The 19,047-nt window shown below is 44.0% G+C and overlaps 11 non-coding genes across 11 annotated transcripts; all 11 read left to right on the top strand.

Moving 5' to 3' along the window:
• The first annotated feature begins 2,616 nt into the window (after positions 1–2,616).
• TRNAS-AGA (transfer RNA serine (anticodon AGA)) lies at positions 2,617–2,698 on the top strand. Its single transcript has one exon. It is a non-coding gene; the product is annotated as a tRNA-Ser (tRNA).
• A 1,280-nt stretch (positions 2,699–3,978) lies between these two features.
• TRNAH-GUG (transfer RNA histidin (anticodon GUG)) lies at positions 3,979–4,050 on the top strand. The gene has a single exon. It is a non-coding gene; the product is annotated as a tRNA-His (tRNA).
• A 1,497-nt stretch (positions 4,051–5,547) lies between these two features.
• Positions 5,548–5,629, top strand: TRNAS-AGA (transfer RNA serine (anticodon AGA)). The gene has a single exon. It is a non-coding gene; the product is annotated as a tRNA-Ser (tRNA).
• Positions 5,630–6,915: 1,286 nt separating this feature from the next.
• TRNAH-GUG (transfer RNA histidin (anticodon GUG)) lies at positions 6,916–6,987 on the top strand. Its single transcript has one exon. It is a non-coding gene; the product is annotated as a tRNA-His (tRNA).
• A 296-nt stretch (positions 6,988–7,283) lies between these two features.
• TRNAS-AGA (transfer RNA serine (anticodon AGA)) lies at positions 7,284–7,365 on the top strand. The gene has a single exon. It is a non-coding gene; the product is annotated as a tRNA-Ser (tRNA).
• Positions 7,366–8,646: 1,281 nt separating this feature from the next.
• On the top strand, positions 8,647–8,718 carry TRNAH-GUG (transfer RNA histidin (anticodon GUG)). The gene has a single exon. It is a non-coding gene; the product is annotated as a tRNA-His (tRNA).
• Positions 8,719–10,191: 1,473 nt separating this feature from the next.
• On the top strand, positions 10,192–10,273 carry TRNAS-AGA (transfer RNA serine (anticodon AGA)). The gene has a single exon. It is a non-coding gene; the product is annotated as a tRNA-Ser (tRNA).
• Positions 10,274–11,559: 1,286 nt separating this feature from the next.
• On the top strand, positions 11,560–11,631 carry TRNAH-GUG (transfer RNA histidin (anticodon GUG)). The gene has a single exon. It is a non-coding gene; the product is annotated as a tRNA-His (tRNA).
• A 295-nt stretch (positions 11,632–11,926) lies between these two features.
• TRNAS-AGA (transfer RNA serine (anticodon AGA)) lies at positions 11,927–12,008 on the top strand. The gene has a single exon. It is a non-coding gene; the product is annotated as a tRNA-Ser (tRNA).
• Positions 12,009–14,822: 2,814 nt separating this feature from the next.
• TRNAS-AGA (transfer RNA serine (anticodon AGA)) lies at positions 14,823–14,904 on the top strand. Its single transcript has one exon. It is a non-coding gene; the product is annotated as a tRNA-Ser (tRNA).
• Positions 14,905–17,736: 2,832 nt separating this feature from the next.
• Positions 17,737–17,818, top strand: TRNAS-AGA (transfer RNA serine (anticodon AGA)). Its single transcript has one exon. It is a non-coding gene; the product is annotated as a tRNA-Ser (tRNA).
• Positions 17,819–19,047: the final 1,229 nt, after the last annotated feature.

Below are 19,047 nucleotides of genomic sequence, written 5' to 3'. Positions count from 1 at the left end.
GCCGGGGGTCCGGGGCGCCCGGGACGGAGGGTCCACCGGGGGCCCAGGGGAGGCTCTCCCCGGCCCGGCCTAGGGTTCGGAAAGCCGGGACTGGGGCCGGGGACCTGGCCCGGGGCTTGAGCCCCGTCCGGCAGGGCCCAGTGGTGCGGGAATCCCCCCTCTGTCCTGCAAGCCGGCCGGGGGTCAGAGGCGCCCGGGACGGAGGGTCCATCAGGGCCCGGGGAGGCCTGAAGCCCCGGAGCCCTGCAGCCCCAGAGACCTGCAGCTCTGCAGCCCCCGGAACCCTGCAGCCCCAGAGCCCTGCAGCTCCGGGGCAGGCAGATTGGCGTCATTTTGGTCCCGGCCATCTGGTCGCCCCTCTCGCCTCGGCCATCTGGTCGCCCTGGAAGTCATGATGAGGTGCCATTCGCCTCCCAGATCCCAGCGAGGGCTCCAGGAGGTCGGGTACTTTCGCGCCTTGGGTCCCCTCTGTCACCTCCTGTGCACAGATTGCAAGAAAGTCAGGTAATTTCCCTCCGGATTACTAGGGACAGGGTACGCCCGGACACCCCTCCAAGGCTGGTGGTTTTCTGCTAGGGGGACCAGATGGGCTATGCCTGGGTAACACCTCCCTAGGCCACCCGGGCTTCCTTCCTCCAGGCCAACGGCTTGTCAAATTGCCCAGGACGGGCTCCATGGCTCTTGGGCAGTCGTCCCCCGGGCGTCCGCGGCTCCATCCCTGCCGACGGCATGCAAAAGTGCCCGGGACGGGCTCCATACGTCCCGGGCAGTCCTCCCCCGGGCGTCCGGGGCACCCATCTCCAGGAGGCGAACAGCATGGCAAAGTACCCGGGACGGGCTCCATGGGTCCCGGGCAGTCCTCCCCCAGGCATCCGGGGCTTCCATCTCCAGGCCAACGGCAGGTCAAAGTGCCCAGGACGGGCTCCACGGGTCCCTGGCAGTCCTCCCCCCCGGGCGTCCGGGGCTCCCTTCCCCAGGCCAACGGCATGTCAAAGTGCCCAGGATGGGCTCCACGGGCCCCGGGCATCCGGGGCTCCCTTCCCCAGGCCAACGGCATGCCAGAGTGCCCAGGACGGGCTCCACGAGTCCCGGGCGTCCGGGGCTCCCTTCCCCGGGACACCGGCTTGTCAGAGTGCCCATGACGGGCTCCACGGGTCCCGGGTATCTGGGACTCCCTTCCCCGGGCCAACGGCATGCCGGAGTTCCCAGGACAGGCTCCACGGGTCCCGGGCGTCCGGGGCTCCCTTCCCCGGTCCGACGGCTTGTCAGAGTGCCCAGGACGGGCTCCACGGTTCCCGGGCGTCCGGGGTTCCCTTCCCCGGGTCAGCGGCATGTCAGAGTGCCCAGGACGAGTTCCACGGGTCCCGGGCAGTCCTCCCCCGGGCGTCCGGGGCTCCCTTCCCCGGGCCGTCGGCAGGTCAGAGTGCCCAGGACGGGCTCCATGGGTCCCGGGCAGTCCTCCCCCCGGGCGTCCGGGGCTCCCTTCCCCGGGCCGACGGCAGGTCAGAGTGCCCAGGACGGGCTCCACGGGTCCCGGGCAGTCCTCCCCCCCGGGGGTCCGGCGCTCCCTTCTCCAGGCCGATGGCAGGTCAGAGTGACCAGGACGGGCTCCACGGGTCCCGGGCAGTCCTCTCCCGGGCGTACGTGGTTGTCCGACTGATTCGGGCAGATGTGCTTTTACGAACCTGATCGGAATCGGCCCAAATAATAATAATAATAATAATAATAATAATAATCCACATTTGTAAGGCGCACAATCACCCGTAAGGGTCTCTAGGCGCTAGGGGCCGTCGGGAAGATTAAGCAAGCTATTGCCCAGAGTCACATGGTGCTGGGCTAATCTGCGGCCGGTGCCGGGGATCGAACCCTGATCTCTGGGATGCTCGAGGGTTACTACGCGCTCTACAAAAACCTTAAATAAAAAAATCTCCAGATTCCGGAGTCAGCCGCCCTAGCCGCGGCGCCAGCTATTTCCCAGAGTCACGTGGTGCTGGGCTAATCTGCGGCCGGTGCCGGGGATCGAACCCTGATCTCTGGGATGCTCGAGGGTTACTACGCGCTCTACAAAAACCTTAAATAAAAAAATCTCCAGATTCCGGAGTCAGCCGCCCTAGCCGCGGCGCCAGCTATTTCCCAGAGTCACCTGGTGCTGGGCTAATCTGCCGCCGGTGCCGGGGATCGAACCGTGATCCCCAGATGGGGATATCCCAAAAATCTGGCATGGATACGGCCCGCCAGGACAGGTTTGGGCACCCCTGGTATAGTGGTTAGTACTCTGCGTTGTGGCTGCAGCAACCTCGGTTCGAATCCGAGTCACGGCATTGTGGTTGGCAATGTCACGGCAGTTGGGTTTTTCTTTTACAGAATTACCAAATGTACCAGTTGTTTTTGTAAAATGTCTATTAAAAACAGATCCTTTAAAATATTTAAACGATTTAACGACAAATTATTTAAACACACATGATTATAAGATGTAGCCTTATTTTTGTTTTTAGGAGAGAATGTGCCTGCTGAAAAAAACATTATTTTTAAAAAGTGCATTGCAGGATATCAGGAATTTGCTGTGGCACACCTTGAAAACTTTCATGCAGATTATTTGCACAAAACTTACAGTCAGTTGTTGTGGCCGAGTGGTTAAGGCGATGGACTAGAAATCCATTGGGGTCTCCCCGCGCAGGTTCGAATCCTGCCAACAACGAGAAACTTTTTAACATCGGCTACAATTTCAGAAGTTAACCTTTAGAATTTCTTCCATGTCAGTTTTATAAATAGGTGGCTTATTTTGGTGTCACTTTTGCCCTTTCACATATTTATTATCGCTACCCCTTTCATATCTTTGCTATAACTCTCGTCCTACATTAGCGCTGGTGCAAACACTTCAAATTATTATACCCTGGCTCTCTCAGTCATACCATTCATGCACTTGAAACTTACTTTACCAATAAAAGAAGCAAATAGAAAAATAAAACAAAAGTGCTTGCTGGATTAGGCAAACACACTTCATAAAACTGCATTTTCTTTTCTATTCTCCCGTGTTACAAGCTTAACTGCTCCCTGTGTAATTTCTCTTAGCCTGCTGTCCCAGGAAGAGAATTTTATCTACAGGCTCTTTCCGTGTTTTTTTCCTAGTCTTTCTTCCCTTTTCTTAGATTTGTAACTGTTCCTTTACGTGCTCTATTTAGGCGCCATTAATCTCATTTGAGCTCCTTGTACCTGCTGCTGTTTTCTCCACACCTCATACTGCCTTTTCCCTCTTTCTCTCTTTCTCTGAGGTTGGTGGATACTTTCCAAAGCTTCTGATGCCCCAATGTTCCTTCATCTTGTTGTCAGACGTGAATTGGAAAAGCAACCAAATTAACAAGCCTTTACCACTCATACATGGCAGAGGTTTATACTTTAATTGAACTAAGAAAAGCGTGTTGTGGGGCCCCTACGAGCCATGGTGCTTGCTTCATCATAATTAGGCATGCAGTCATTAGCCACAGCTCTGATCATGGGTCACTGAGGTCAGTTTCAATAATTCCTCAAAAACCTAACCATGCAGTCCCCCCTAACTGTGTAGTTATCTTGCTTTACTGCTGTTTGTGTGATTAGCTGGGAGGAGCTCATGGCAGCATCCTCCCTATAAAAGTGTAGATGGACCGCTCCTTAACTCTTTCTTGCTTCACATACAGATGGCTTGAGGAGGTACAGGGGAGATGCAGGTCTGCTAGACAGTATAGAAGATCTGCGCCAGGTGTGTTTCTCTGCATTGGTATCCCATCACAGGCCCACAAGTGTATGTGTGATCTTTGACTCCTGGCAGTTCACAAGCAGGCGGCCAGGAAACAGTTTCAGCCTATCAACCACTGAGGAGACAAAGCCTTTGTATAAGGAATGAGGAAGCAATTAACACATTCAGCCTATCACAGGAGTTCCCTGAGTGTACCAAATTATAAATTCTCCATGTCACTGTATGTTATTGAGCCCAAGTAGCTCGCCGTGATCGTATAGTGGTTAGTACTCTGCGTTGTGGCCGCAGCAACCTCGGTTCAAATCCGAGTCATGGCATTGTGGTTGGCAATGTCACGGCAGTTGGGTTTTTCTTTTACAGAATTACAAAATGTACCAGTTGTTTTTGTAAAATGTCTATTAAAAACAGATCCTTTAAAATATTTAAACGATCTAACGACAAATTATTTTAACACACATGATTATAAGATGTAGCTATATTGTACCTACTGACATAAATTATCGTTCTTGAACCTATTTGCGGTGGGGGAATGGAGCTCTCCCCCATGCCAATCAGAATGCAGATGAATGCATTTGCAGTTGAGTGACCTGTATTGTGGCTGTCTAGAGGGAATGCACAAATGTAGCTGTCTCGCAGCCCAATCCAGACGTCAATTGGAGACAGGTTTTCAGGCAAATAGAGCAGTAAGTGCAGAGAAATGCTCACTCTCTAAAAATGGCATTTATAAAGTAGTAAAGTTGAATCCAACCTCACCAGTAATTAGGATTTATCAATAAATAAATAAAGCTTCTCCTCTCTGATATGGAATTACCCCCCAAAAAGTATAAGGGAATACCCAATGCTAACCTACGAGAGGGGCAGACCTCACAGTAGTGAAAAATGTAATAGACTGTTTTGTACTACCAGGACATGCAAACTACCACAGTACATGTCTTACCTTTTACTTACATAGCATGATGCCCCTAGGACTACCTAGGGCCTACCTTTTGGTTAATTATATGTAATAAAATTGGAGTTTAAGGCTTGGCAAGTAGTTTTAAATGGCAAGTCGAAGTGGCAGTACACTGCAGCACAGGCACTGCAGTAGCAGGCTTGAGACAGGTTTGAAATGATACTTTTTTGGGCGGCACAATCAGTTCCTGGGTATATGGTATACCACTTTACAAGGGGCTTTCAAGTCAATGAAATCTGTCAGTCAGGTATACTCCAATTACACACATGATTAGGGAAGAAGCACGTTCACTTCAGCACTGATTAGTAGCAATAAAGTGATCAGAGTCCTAAGGCCAACAAAAAGATACAGCAAAATGCGTAGGTGAAAGGCAATAAGGTAGGGTTGAGGCCACCTTAAGAATGCAAGGTCTAACAAAAACAAACTAAGGATAACATGAGTAAAACATCAGGTTTCTCTACGGCATTTGGTGAGACAAGTGTGCCTTCTTTTATCTTCCATAAATGCAATCTTTCCCCGACCCCTTTATTATATAGCTCTTCAAGTAAAAAAGATAAAGCACTTACAAAGGAGCCTCAAATACTCAAAGATGGTAGACTTCTGTAATATGGGCCATAGACTAAAAGCAGCACGAAAACAGAGTGCAATAGGGTCCCAAAAACTTGAGTGCCACATGAGAGTATGCATGAAAGCCTATCCTTTTCCAAACTAGAGATATACTCATGCAATTTTTGTTTTTAGGAGAGAATGTGCCTGCTGAAAAATACATTATTTTAAAAAAGTGCATTGCAGAATACCAGGAATTTGCTGTGGGACACCTTGAAAACTTTCATACAGATTATTTGCACAAAACTTACAGTCAGTTGTTGTGGCTGAGTGGTTAAGGCGATGGACTAGAAATCCATTGTGGTCTCCCCGCGCAGGTTCGAATCCTGCCAACAACAACAAACTTTTTAACATCGGCTACAATTTCAGAAGTTAACCTTTAGAATTTCTTCCATGTCAGTTTTATAAATAGGTGGCTTATTTTGGTGTCACTATTGCCCTTTCACATATTTATTATCGCTACCCCTTTCATATCTTTGCTATAACTCTCGTCCTACATTAGCGCTGGTGCAAACACTTCAAATTATTATACCCTGGCTCTCTCAGTCATACCATTCATGCACTTGAAACTTACTTTACCAATAAAAGAAGCAAATAGAAAAATAAAATAAAAGTGCTTGCTGGATTAGGCAAACACACTTCATAAAACTGCATTTTCTTTTCTATTCTCCCCGTGTTACAAGCTTAACTGCTCCCTGTGTAATTTCTCTTAGCCTGCTGTCCCAAGAAGAGAATTTTATCTACAGGCTCTTTCCGTGTTTTTTTCCTAGTCTTTCTTTCCCTTTTCTTAGATTTGTAACTGTTCCTTTATGTGCTCTATTTAGGCGCCATTAATCTCATTTGAGCTCCTTGTACCTGCTGCTGTTTTCTCCACACCTCATACTGCCTTTTCCCTCTTTCTCTCTTTCTCTGAGGTTGGTGGCTACTTTCCAAAGCTTCTGATGCCCCAATGTTCCTTCATCTTGTTGTCAGACGTGAATTGGAAAAGCAACCAAATTAACAAGCCTTTACCACTCATAGATGGCAGAGGTTTATACTTTAATTCAATGAGCTAAGAAAAGCGTGTTGTGGGGCCCCTACGAGCCATGGTGCTTGCTTCATCATAATTGGGCACGCAGTCATTAGCCACAGCTCTGATCATGGGTCACTGAGGTCAGTTTCAATAATTCCTCAAAAACCTAACCATGTAGTCCCCCCTAACTGTATAGTTATCTTGCTTTACTGCTGTTTGTGTGATTAGCTGGGAGGAGCTCACGGCAGCATCCTCCCTATAAAAGTATAGATGGACCGCTCCTTAATTTTTTCTTGCTTCACATACAGATGGCTTGAGGAGGTACAGGGGAGATGCAGGTCTAATAGACAGAATAGAAGATCTGCGCCAGGTGTGTTTCTCTGCATTGGTGTCCCATCACAGGCCAACAAGTGTATGTGTGATCTTTGACTTCTGGCAGTTCACAAGCAGGCAACCAGGAAACGGTTTCAGCCTATCAACCACTGAGGAGACAAAGCCTTTGTATAAGCAATGAGGAAGCAATGAACACATTCAGCCTATCACAGGAGTTCCCTGAGTGTTCCGAATTATAAATTCTCCATGTCACTGTATGTTATTGAGCCCAAGTAGCTTGCCGTGATCGTATAGTGGTTAGTACTCTGCGTTGTGGCCGCAGCAACCTCGGTTCGAATCCGAGTCACGGCATTGTGGTTGGCAATGTCACGGCAGTTGGGTTTTTCTTTTACAGAATTACCAAATGTACCAGTTGTTTTTGTAAAATGTCTATTAAAAACAGATCCTTTTAAAATATTTAAACGATCTAACGACAAATTATTTAAACACACATGATTATAAGATGTAGCCTTATTTTTGTTTTTAGGAGAGAATGTGCCTGCTGAAAAAAACATTATTTTTAAAAAGTGCATTGCAGGATATCAGGAATTTGCTGTGGCACACCTTGAAAACTTTCATGCAGATTATTTGCACAAAACTTACAGTCAGTTGTTGTGGCCGAGTGGTTAAGGCGATGGACTAGAAATCCATTGGGGTCTCCCCGCACAGGTTCGAATCCTGCCAACAACGAGAAACTTTTTAACATCGGCTACAATTTCAGAAGCTAATCTTTAGAATTTCTTCCATGTCAGTTTTATAAATAGGTGGCTTATTTTGGTGTCACTATTGCCCTTTCACATATTTATTATCGCTACCCCTTTCATATCTTTGCTATAACTCTCGTCCTACATTAGCGCTGGTGCAAACACTTCAAATTATTATACCCTGGCTCTCTCAGTCATACCATTCATGCACTTGAAACTTACTTTACCAATAAAAGAAGCAAATAGAAAAATAAAACAAAAGTGCTTGCTGGATTAGGCAACACACTTCATAAAACTGCATTTTCTTTTCTATTCTCCCCGTGTTACAAGCTTAACTGCTCCCTGTGTAATTTCTCTTAGCCTGCTGTCCCAGGAAGAGAATTTTATCTACAGGCTCTTTCCGTGTTTTTTTCCTAGTCTTTCTTTCCTTTTTCTTAGATTTGTAACTGTTCCTTTACGTGCTCTATTTAGGCGCCATTAATCTCATTTGAGCTCCTTGTACCTGCTGCTGTTTTCTCCACACCTCATACTGCCTTTTCCCTCTTTCTCTCTTTCTCTGAGGTTGGTGGCTACTTTCCAAAGCTTCTGATGCCCCAATGTTCCTTCATCTTGTTGTCAGACGTGAATTGGAAAAGCAACCAAATTAACAAGCCTTTACCACTCATATATGGCAGAGGTTTATACTTTAATTGAGCTAAGAAAAGCGTGTTGTGGGGCCCCTACGAGCCATGGTGCTTGCTTCATCATAATTAGGCATGCAGTCATTAGCCACAGCTCTGATCATGGGTCACTGAGGTCAGTTTCAATAATTCCTCAAAAACCTAACCATGCAGTCCCCCCTAACTGTGTAGTTATCTTGCTTTACTGCTGTTTGTGTGATTAGCTGGGAGGAGCTCATGGCAGCATCCTCCCTATAAAAATGTAGATGGACCGCTCCTTAACTCTTTCTTGCTTCACATACAGATGGCTTGAGGAGGTACAGGGGAGATGCAGGTCTACTAGACAGTATAGAAGATCTGCGCCAGGTGTGTTTCTCTGCATTGGTGTCCCATCACAGGCCCACAAGTGTATGTGTGATCTTTGACTCCTGGCAGTTCACAAGCAGGCGGCCAGGAAACAGTTTCAGCCTATCAACCACTGAGGAGAGAAAGCCTTTGTATAAGGAATGAGGAAGCAATTAACACATTCAGCCTATCACAGGAGTTCCCTGAGTGTACCAAATTATAAATTCTCCATGTCTCTGTATGTTATTGAGCCCAAGTAGCTCGCCGTGATCGTATAGTGGTTAGTACTCTGCGTTGTGGCCGCAGCAACCTTGGTTCGAATCCGAGTCACGGCATTGTGGTTGGCAATGTCACGGCAGTTGGGTTTTTCTTTTACAGAATTACAAAATGTACCAGTTGTTTTTGTAAAATGTCTATTAAAAACAGATCCTTTAAAATATTTAAACGATCTAACGACAAATTATTTTAACACACATGATTATAAGATGTAGCTATATTGTACCTACTGACAAAAATTATCGTTCTTGAACCTATTTGCGGTGGGGGAATGGAGCTCTCCCCCATGCCAATCAGAATGCAGATGAATGCAGTTGCAGTTGAGTGACCTGTATTGTGGCTGTCTAGAGGGAATGCACAAATGCAGCTCTCTCGCAGCCCAATCCAGACGTCAATTGGAGACAGGTTTTCAGGCAAATAGAGCAGTAAGTGCAGAGAAATGCTCACTCTCTAAAAATTGCATTTATAAAGTAGTAAAGTTAAATCCAACCTCACCAGTAAATAGGATTTATCAATAAATAAATAAAGCTTCTCCTCTCTGATATGGAATTACCCCCCAAAAAGTATAAGGGAATACCCAATGCTAACCTACGAGAGGGGCAGACCTCACAGTAGTGAAAAATGTAATAGACTGTTTTGTACTACCAGGACATGCAAACTACCACAGTACATGTCTTACCTTTTACTTACATAGCATGATGCCCCTAGGACTACCTAGGGCCTACCTTTTGGTTAATTATATGTAATAAAATTGGAGTTTAAGGCTTGGCAAGTAGTTTTAAATGGCAAGTCGAAGTGGCAGTACACTGCAGCACAGGCACTGCAGTAGCAGGCTTGAGACAGGTTTGAAATGATACTTTTTTGGGCGGCACAATCAGTTCCTGGGTATATGGTATACCACTTTACAAGGGGCTTTCAAGTCAATGAAATCTGTCAGTCAGGTATACTCCAATTACACACATGATTTGGGAAGAAGCACGTTCACTTCAGCACTGATTAGTAGCAATAAAGTGATCAGAGTCCTAAGGCCAACAAAAAGATACAGCAAAATGCGTAGGTGAAAAGCAATAAGGTAGGGTTGAGGCCACCTTAAGAATGCAAGGTCTAACAAAAACAAACTAAGGATAACATGAGTAAAACATCAGGTTTCTCTACGGCATTTGGTGAGACAAGTGTGCCTTCTTTTATCTTCCATAAATGCAATCTTTCCCTGACCCCTTTATTATATAGCTCTTCAAGTAAAAAAGATAAAGCACTTACAAAGGAGCCTCAAATACTCAAAGATGGTAGACTTCTGTAATATGGGCCATAGACTAAAAGCAGCACGAAAACTTGAGTGCCACATGAGAGTATGCATGAAAGCCTATCCTTTTCCAACCTAGAGATATACTCATGCAATTTTTGTTTTTAGGAGAGAATGTGCCTGCTGAAAAAAACATTATTTTTAAAAAGTGCATTGCAGAATACCAGGAATTTGCTTTGGGACACCTTGAAAACTTTCATACAGATTATTTGCACAAAACTTACAGTCAGTTGTTGTGGCTGAGTGGTTAAGGCGATGGACTAGAAATCCATTGGGGTCTCCCCGCGCAGGTTCGAATCCTGCCAACAACGAGAAACTTTTTAACATCGGCTACAATTTCAGAAGTTAACCTTTAGAATTTCTTCCATGTCAGTTTTATAAATAGGTGGCTTATTTTGGTGTCACTATTGCCCTTTCACATATTTATTATCGCTACCCCTTTCATATCTTTGCTATAACTCTCGTCCTACATTAGCGCTGGTGCAAACACTTCAAATTATTATACCCTGGCTCTCTCAGTCATACCATTCATGCACTTGAAACTTACTTTACCAATAAAAGAAGCAAATAGAAAAATAAAACAAAAGTGCTTGCTGGATTAGGCAAACACACTTCATAAAACTGCATTTTCTTTTCTATTCTCCCCGTGTTACAAGCTTAACTGCTCCCTGTGTAATTTCTCTTAGCCTGCTGTCCCAGGAAGAGAATTTTATCTACAGGCTCTTTCCGTGTTTTTTTCCTAGTCTTTCTTTCCCTTTTCTTAGATTTGTAACTGTTCCTTTATGTGCTCTATTTAGGCGCCATTAATCTAATTTGAGCTCCTTGTACCTGCTGCAGTTTTCTCCACACCTCATACTGCCTTTTCCCTCTTTCTCTCTTTCTCTGAGGTTGGTGGCTACTTTCCAAAGCTTCTGATGCCCCAATGTTCCTTCATCTTGTTGTCAGACGTGAATTGGAAAAGCAACCAAATTAACAAGCCTTTACCACTCATACATGGCAGAGGTTTATACTTTAATTCAATGAGCTAAGAAAAGCGTGTTGTGGGGCCCCTACGAGCCATGGTGCTTGCTTCATCATAATTGGGCACGCAGTCATTAGCCACAGCTCTGATCATGGGTCACTGAGGTCAGTTTCAATAATTCCTCAAAAACCTATCCATGCAGTCCCCCCTAACTGTGTAGTTATCTTGCTTTACTGCTGTTTGTGTGATTAGCTGGGAGGAGCTCACGGCAGCATCCTCCCTATAAAAGTGTAGATGGACCGCTCCTTAACTTTTTCTTGCTTCACATACAGATGGCTTGAGGAGGTACAGGGGAGATGCAGGTCTAATAGACAGAATAGAAGATCTGCGCCAGGTGTGTTTCTCTGCATTGGTGTCCCATCACAGGCCCACAAGTGTATTTGTGATCTTTGACTTCTGGCAGTTCACAAGCAGGCGGCCAGGAAACGGTTTCAGCCTATCAACCACTGAGGAGACAAAGCCTTTGTATAAGGAATGAGGAAGCAATGAACACATTCAGCCTATCACAGGAGTTCCCTGAGTGTTTCGAATTATAAATTCTCCATGTCACTGTATGTTATTGAGCCCAAGTAGCTCGCCGTGATCGTATAGTGGTTAGTACTCTGCGTTGTGGCCGCAGCAACCTCGGTTCGAATCCGAGTCACGGCATTGTGGTTGGCAATCTCACGGCAGTTGGGTTTTTCTTTTACAGAATTACCAAATGTACCAGTTGTTTTTGTAAAATGTCTATTAAAAACAGATCCTTTAAAATATTTAAACGATCTAACGACAAATTATTTAAACACACATGATTATAAGATGTAGCCTTATTTTTGTTTTTAGGAGAGAATGTGCCTGCTGAAAAAAACATTATTTTTAAAAAGTGCATTGCAGGATATCAGGAATTTTCTGTGGGACACCTTGAAAACTTTCATGCAGATTATTTGCACAAAACTTACAGTCAGTTGTTGTGGCCGAGTGGTTAAGGCGATGAACTAGAAATCCATTGGGGTCTCCCCGCGCAGGTTCGAATCCTGCCAACAACGAGAAACTTTTTAACATCGGCTACAATTTCAGAAGCTAACCTTTAGAATTTCTTCCATGTCAGTTTTATAAATAGGTGGCTTATTTTGGTGTCACTATTGCCCTTTCACATATTTATTATCGCTACCCCTTTCATATCTTTGCTATAACTCTCGTCCTACATTAGCGCTGGTGCAAACACTTCAAATTATTATACCCTGGCTCTCTCAGTCATACCATTCATGCACTTGAAACTTACTTTACCAATAAAAGAAGCAAATAGAAAAATAAAACAAAAGTGCTTGCTGGATTAGGCAACACACTTCATAAAACTGCATTTTCTTTTCTATTCTCCCCGTGTTACAAGCTTAACTGCTCCCTGTGTAATTTCTCTTAGCCTGCTGTCCCAGGAAGAGAATTTTATCTACAGGCTCTTTCCGTGTTTTTTTCCTAGTCTTTCTTTCCTTTTTCTTAGATTTGTAACTGTTCCTTTACGTGCTCTATTTAGGCGCCATTAATCTCATTTGAGCTCCTTGTACCTGCTGCTGTTTTCTCCACACCTCATACTGCCTTTTCCCTCTTTCTCTCTTTCTCTGAGGTTGGTGGCTACTTTCCAAAGCTTCTGATGCCCCAATGTTCCTTCATCTTGTTGTCAGACGTGAATTGGAAAAGCAACCAAATTAACAAGCCTTTACCACTCATATATGGCAGAGGTTTATACTTTAATTGAGCTAAGAAAAGCGTGTTGTGGGGCCCCTACGAGCCATGGTGCTTGCTTCATCATAATTAGGCATGCAGTCATTAGCCACAGCTCTGATCATGGGTCACTGAGGTCAGTTTCAATAATTCCTCAAAAACCTAACCATGCAGTCCCCCCTAACTGTGTAGTTATCTTGCTTTACTGCTGTTTGTGTGATTAGCTGGGAGGAGCTCATGGCAGCATCCTCCCTATAAAAGTGTAGATGGACCGCTCCTTAACTCTTTCTTGCTTCACATACAGATGGCTTGAGGAGGTACAGGGGAGATGCAGGTCTACTAGACAGTATAGAAGATCTGCGCCAGGTGTGTTTCTCTGCATTGGTATCCCATCACAGGCCCACAAGTGTATGTGTGATCTTTGACTCCTGGCAGTTCACAAGCAGGCGGCCAGGAAACAGTTTCAGCCTATCAACCACTGAGGAGAGAAAGCCTTTGTATAAGGAATGAGGAAGCAATTAACACATTCAGCCTATCACAGGAGTTCCCCGAGTGTACCAAATTATAAATTCTCCATGTCACTGTATGTTATTGAGCCCAAGTAGCTCGCCGTGATCGTCCTGGTATAGTGGTTAGTACTCTGCGTTGTGGCCGCAGCAACCTTGGTTCGAATCCGAGTCACAGCATTGTGGTTGGCAATGTCACGGCAGTTGGGTTTTTCTTTTACAGAATTACAAAATGTACCAGTTGTTTTTGTAAAATGTCTATTAAAAACAGATCCTTTAAAATATTTAAACGATCTAACGACAAATTATTTTAACACACATGATTATAAGATGTAGCTATATTGTACCTACTGACATAAATTATCGTTCTTGAACCTATTTGCGGTGGGGGAATGGAGCTCTCCCCCATGCCAATCAGAATGCAGATGAATGCAGTTGCAGTTGAGTGACCTGTATTGTGGCTGTCTAGAGGGAATGCACAAATGTAGCTGTCTCGCAGCCCAATCCAGACGTCAATTGGAGACAGGTTTTCAGACAAATAGAGCAGTAAGTGCAGAGAAATGCTCACTCTCTAAAAATGGCATTTATAAAGTAGTAAAGTTAAATCCAACCTCACCAGTAAATAGGATTTATCAATAAATAAATAAAGCTTCTCCTCTCTGATATGGAATTACCCCCCAAAAAGTATAAGGGAATACCCAATGCTAACCTACAGTAGTGAAAAATGTAATAGACTGTTTTGTACTACCAGGACATGCAAACTACCACAGTACATGTCTTACCTTTTACTTACATAGCATGATGCCCCTAGGACTACCTAGGGCCTACCTTTTGGTTAATTATATGTAATAAAATTGGAGTTTAAGGCTTGGCAAGTAGTTTTAAATGGCAAGTCGAAGTGGCAGTACACTGCAGCACAGGTACTGCAGTAGCAGGCTTGAGACAGGTTTGAAATGATACTTTTTTGGGCGGCACAATCAGTTCCTGGGTATATGGTATACCACTTTACAAGGGGCTTTCAAGTCAATGAAATCTGTCAGTCAGGTATACTCCAATTACACACATGATTTGGGAAGAAGCACGTTCACTTCAGCACTGATTAGTAGCAATAAAGTGATCAGAGTCCTAAGGCCAACAAAAAGATACAGCAAAATGCGTAGGTGAAAAGCAATAAGGTAGGGTTGAGGCCACCTTAAGAATGCAAGGTCTAACAAAAACAAACTAAGGATAACATGAGTAAAACATCAGGTTTCTCTACGGCATTTGGTGAGACAAGTGTGCCTTCTTTTATCTTCCATAAATGCAATCTTTCCCTGACCCCTTTATTATATAGCTCTTCAAGTAAAAAAGATAAAGCACTTACAAAGGAGCCTCAAATACTCAAAGATGGTAGACTTCTGTAATATGGGCCATAGACTAAAAGCAGCACGAAAACTTGAGTGCCACATGAGAGTATGCATGAAAGCCTATCCTTTTCCAACCTAGAGATATACTCATGCAATTTTTGTTTTTAGGAGAGAATGTGCCTGCTGAAAAAAACATTATTTTTAAAAAGTGCATTGCAGAATACCAGGAATTTTCTGTGGGACACCTTGAAAACTTTCATGCAGATTATTTGCACAAAACTTACAGTCAGTTGTTGTGGCCGAGTGGTTAAGGCGATGGACTAGAAATCCATTGGGGTCTCCCCGCGCAGGTTCGAATCCTGCCAACAACGAGAAACTTTTTAACATCGGCTACAATTTCAGAAGCTAACCTTTAGAATTTCTTCCATGTCAGTTTTATAAATAGGTGGCTTATTTTGGTGTCACTATTGCCCTTTCACATATTTATTATCGCTACCCCTTTCATATCTTTGCTATAACTCTCGTCCTACATTAGCGCTGGTGCAAACACTTCAAATTATTATACCCTGGCTCTCTCAGTCATACCATTCATGCACTTGAAACTTACTTTACCAATAAAAGAAGCAAATAGAAAAATAAAACAAAAGTGCTTGCTGGATTAGGCAACACACTTCATAAAACTGCATTTTCTTTTCTATTCTCCCCGTGTTACAAGCTTAACTGCTCCCTGTGTAACTTCTCTTAGCCTGCTGTCCCAGGAAGAGAATTTTATCTACAGGCTCTTTCCGTGTTTTTTTCCTAGTCTTTCTTTCCTTTTTCTTAGATTTGTAACTGTTCCTTTACGTGCTCTATTTAGGCGCCATTAATCTCATTTGAGCTCCTTGTACCTGCTGCTGTTTTCTCCACACCTCATACTGCCTTTTCCCTCTTTCTCTCTTTCTCTGAGGTTGGTGGCTACTTTCCAAAGCTTCTGATGCCCCAATGTTCCTTCATCTTGTTGTCAGACGTGAATTGGAAAAGCAACCAAATTAACAAGCCTTTACCACTCATATATGGCAGAGGTTTATACTTTAATTGAGCTAAGAAAAGCGTGTTGTGGGGCCCCTACGAGCCATGGTGCTTGCTTCATCATAATTAGGCATGCAGTCATTAGCCACAGCTCTGATCATGGGTCACTGAGGTCAGTTTCAATAATTCCTCAAAAACCTAACCATGCAGTCCCCCCTAACTGTGTAGTTATCTTGCTTTACTGCTGTTTGTGTGATTAGCTGGGAGGAGCTCATGGCAGCATCCTCCCTATAAAAGTGTAGATGGACCGCTCCTTAACTCTTTCTTGCTTCACATACAGATGGCTTGAGGAGGTACAGGGGAGATGCAGGTCTACTAGACAGTATAGAAGATCTGCGCCAGGTGTGTTTCTCTGCATTGGTATCCCATCACAGGCCCACAAGTGTATGTGTGATCTTTGACTCCTGGCAGTTCACAAGCAGGCGGCCAGGAAACAGTTTCAGCCTATCAACCACTGAGGAGAGAAAGCCTTTGTATAAGGAATGAGGAAGCAATTAACACATTCAGCCTATCACAGGAGTTCCCCGAGTGTACCAAATTATAAATTCTCCATGTCACTGTATGTTATTGAGCCCAAGTAGCTCGCCGTGATCGTCCTGGTATAGTGGTTAGTACTCTGCGTTGTGGCCGCAGCAACCTTGGTTCGAATCCGAGTCACAGCATTGTGGTTGGCAATGTCACGGCAGTTGGGTTTTTCTTTTACAGAATTACAAAATGTACCAGTTGTTTTTGTAAAATGTCTATTAAAAACAGATCCTTTAAAATATTTAAACGATCTAACGACAAATTATTTTAACACACATGATTATAAGATGTAGCTATATTGTACCTACTGACATAAATTATCGTTCTTGAACCTATTTGCGGTGGGGGAATGGAGCTCTCCCCCATGCCAATCAGAATGCAGATGAATGCAGTTGCAGTTGAGTGACCTGTATTGTGGCTGTCTAGAGGGAATGCACAAATGTAGCTGTCTCGCAGCCCAATCCAGACGTCAATTGGAGACAGGTTTTCAGACAAATAGAGCAGTAAGTGCAGAGAAATGCTCACTCTCTAAAAATTGCATTTATAAAGTAGTAAAGTTAAATCCAACCTCACCAGTAAATAGGATTTATCAATAAATAAATAAAGCTTCTCCTCTCTGATATGGAATTACCCCCCAAAAAGTATAAGGGAATACCCAATGCTAACCTACGAGAGGGGCAGACCTCACAGTAGTGAAAAATGTAATAGACTGTTTTGTACTACCAGGACATGCAAACTACCACAGTACATGTCTTACCTTTTACTTACATAGCATGATGCCCCTAGGACTACCTAGGGCCTACCTTTTGGTTAATTATATGTAATAAAATTGGAGTTTAAGGCTTGGCAAGTAGTTTTAAATGGCAAGTCGAAGTGGCAGTACACTGCAGCACAGGCACTGCAGTAGCAGGCTTGAGACAGGTTTGAAATGATACTTTTTTGGGTGGCACAATCAGTTCCTGGGAATATGGTATACCACTTTACAAGGGGCTTTCAAGTCAATGAAATCTGTCAGTCAGGTATACTCCAATTACACACATGATTTGGGAAGAAGCACGTTCACTTCAGCACTGATTAGTAGCAATAAAGTGATCAGAGTCCTAAGGCCAACAAAAAGATACAGCAAAATGCGTAGGTGAAAAGCAATAAGGTAGGGTTGAGGCCACCTTAAGAATGCAAGGTCTAACAAAAACAAACTAAGGATAACATGAGTAAAACATCAGGTTTCTCTACGGCATTTGGTGAGACAAGTGTGCCTTCTTTTATCTTCCATAAATGCAATCTTTCCCTGACCCATTTATTATATAGCTCTTCAAGTAAAAAAGATAAAGCACTTACAAAGGAGCCTCAAATACTCAAAGATGGTAGACTTCTGTAATATGGGCCATAGACTAAAAGCAGCACGAAAACTTGAGTGCCACATGAGAGTATGCATGAAAGCCTATCCTTTTCCAACCTAGAGATATACTCATGCAATTTTTGTTTTTAGGAGAGAATGTGCCTGCTGAAAAAAACATTATTTTTAAAAAGTGCATTGCAGAATACCAGGAATTTGCTTTGGGACACCTTGAAAACTTTCATACAGATTATTTGCACAAAACTTACAGTCAGTTGTTGTGGCTGAGTGGTTAAGGCGATGGACTAGAAATCCATTGGGGTCTCCCCGCGCAGGTTCGAATCCTGCCAACAACGAGAAACTTTTTAACATCGGCTACAATTTCAGAAGTTAACCTTTAGAATTTCTTCCATGTCAGTTTTATAAATAGGTGGCTTATTTTGGTGTCACTATTGCCCTTTCACATATTTATTATCGCTACCCCTTTCATATCTTTGCTATAACTCTCGTCCTACATTAGCGCTGGTGCAAACACTTCAAATTATTATACCCTGGCTCTCTCAGTCATACCATTCATGCACTTGAAACTTACTTTACCAATAAAAGAAGCAAATAGAAAAATAAAACAAAAGTGCTTGCTGGATTAGGCAAACACACTTCATAAAACTGCATTTTCTTTTCTATTCTCCCCGTGTTACAAGCTTAACTGCTCCCTGTGTAATTTCTCTTAGCCTGCTGTCCCAGGAAGAGAATTTTATCTACAGGCTCTTTCCGTGTTTTTTTCCTAGTCTTTCTTTCCCTTTTCTTAGATTTGTAACTGTTCCTTTATGTGCTCTATTTAGGCGCCATTAATCTAATTTGAGCTCCTTGTACCTGCTGCAGTTTTCTCCACACCTCATACTGCCTTTTCCCTCTTTCTCTCTTTCTCTGAGGTTGGTGGCTACTTTCCAAAGCTTCTGATGCCCCAATGTTCCTTCATCTTGTTGTCAGACGTGAATTGGAAAAGCAACCAAATTAACAAGCCTTTACCACTCATACATGGCAGAGGTTTATACTTTAATTCAATGAGCTAAGAAAAGCGTGTTGTGGGGCCCCTACGAGCCATGGTGCTTGCTTCATCATAATTGGGCACGCAGTCATTAGCCACAGCTCTGATCATGGGTCACTGAGGTCAGTTTCAATAATTCCTCAAAAACCTATCCATGCAGTCCCCCCTAACTGTGTAGTTGTCTTGCTTTACTGCTGTTTGTGTGATTAGCTGGGAGGAGCTCACGGCAGCATCCTCCCTATAAAAGTGTAGATGGACCGCTCCTTAACTTTTTCTTGCTTCACATACAGATGGCTTGAGGAGGTACAGGGGAGATGCAGGTCTAATAGACAGAATAGAAGATCTGCGCCAGGTGTGTTTCTCTGCATTGGTGTCCCATCACAGGCCCACAAGTGTATTTGTGATCTTTGACTTCTGGCAGTTCACAAGCAGGCGGCCAGGAAACGGTTTCAGCCTATCAACCACTGAGGAGACAAAGCCTTTGTATAAGGAATGAGGAAGCAATGAACACATTCAGCCTATCACAGGAGTTCCCTG

The sequence above is a fragment of the Lissotriton helveticus genome, chromosome 12 (genome assembly GCF_964261635.1).
Source record: "Lissotriton helveticus chromosome 12, aLisHel1.1, whole genome shotgun sequence".
NCBI classification, from domain to species: Eukaryota; Metazoa; Chordata; class Amphibia; order Caudata; family Salamandridae; genus Lissotriton; species Lissotriton helveticus.
This window is presented reverse-complemented; position numbering and strand designations above follow the sequence as displayed.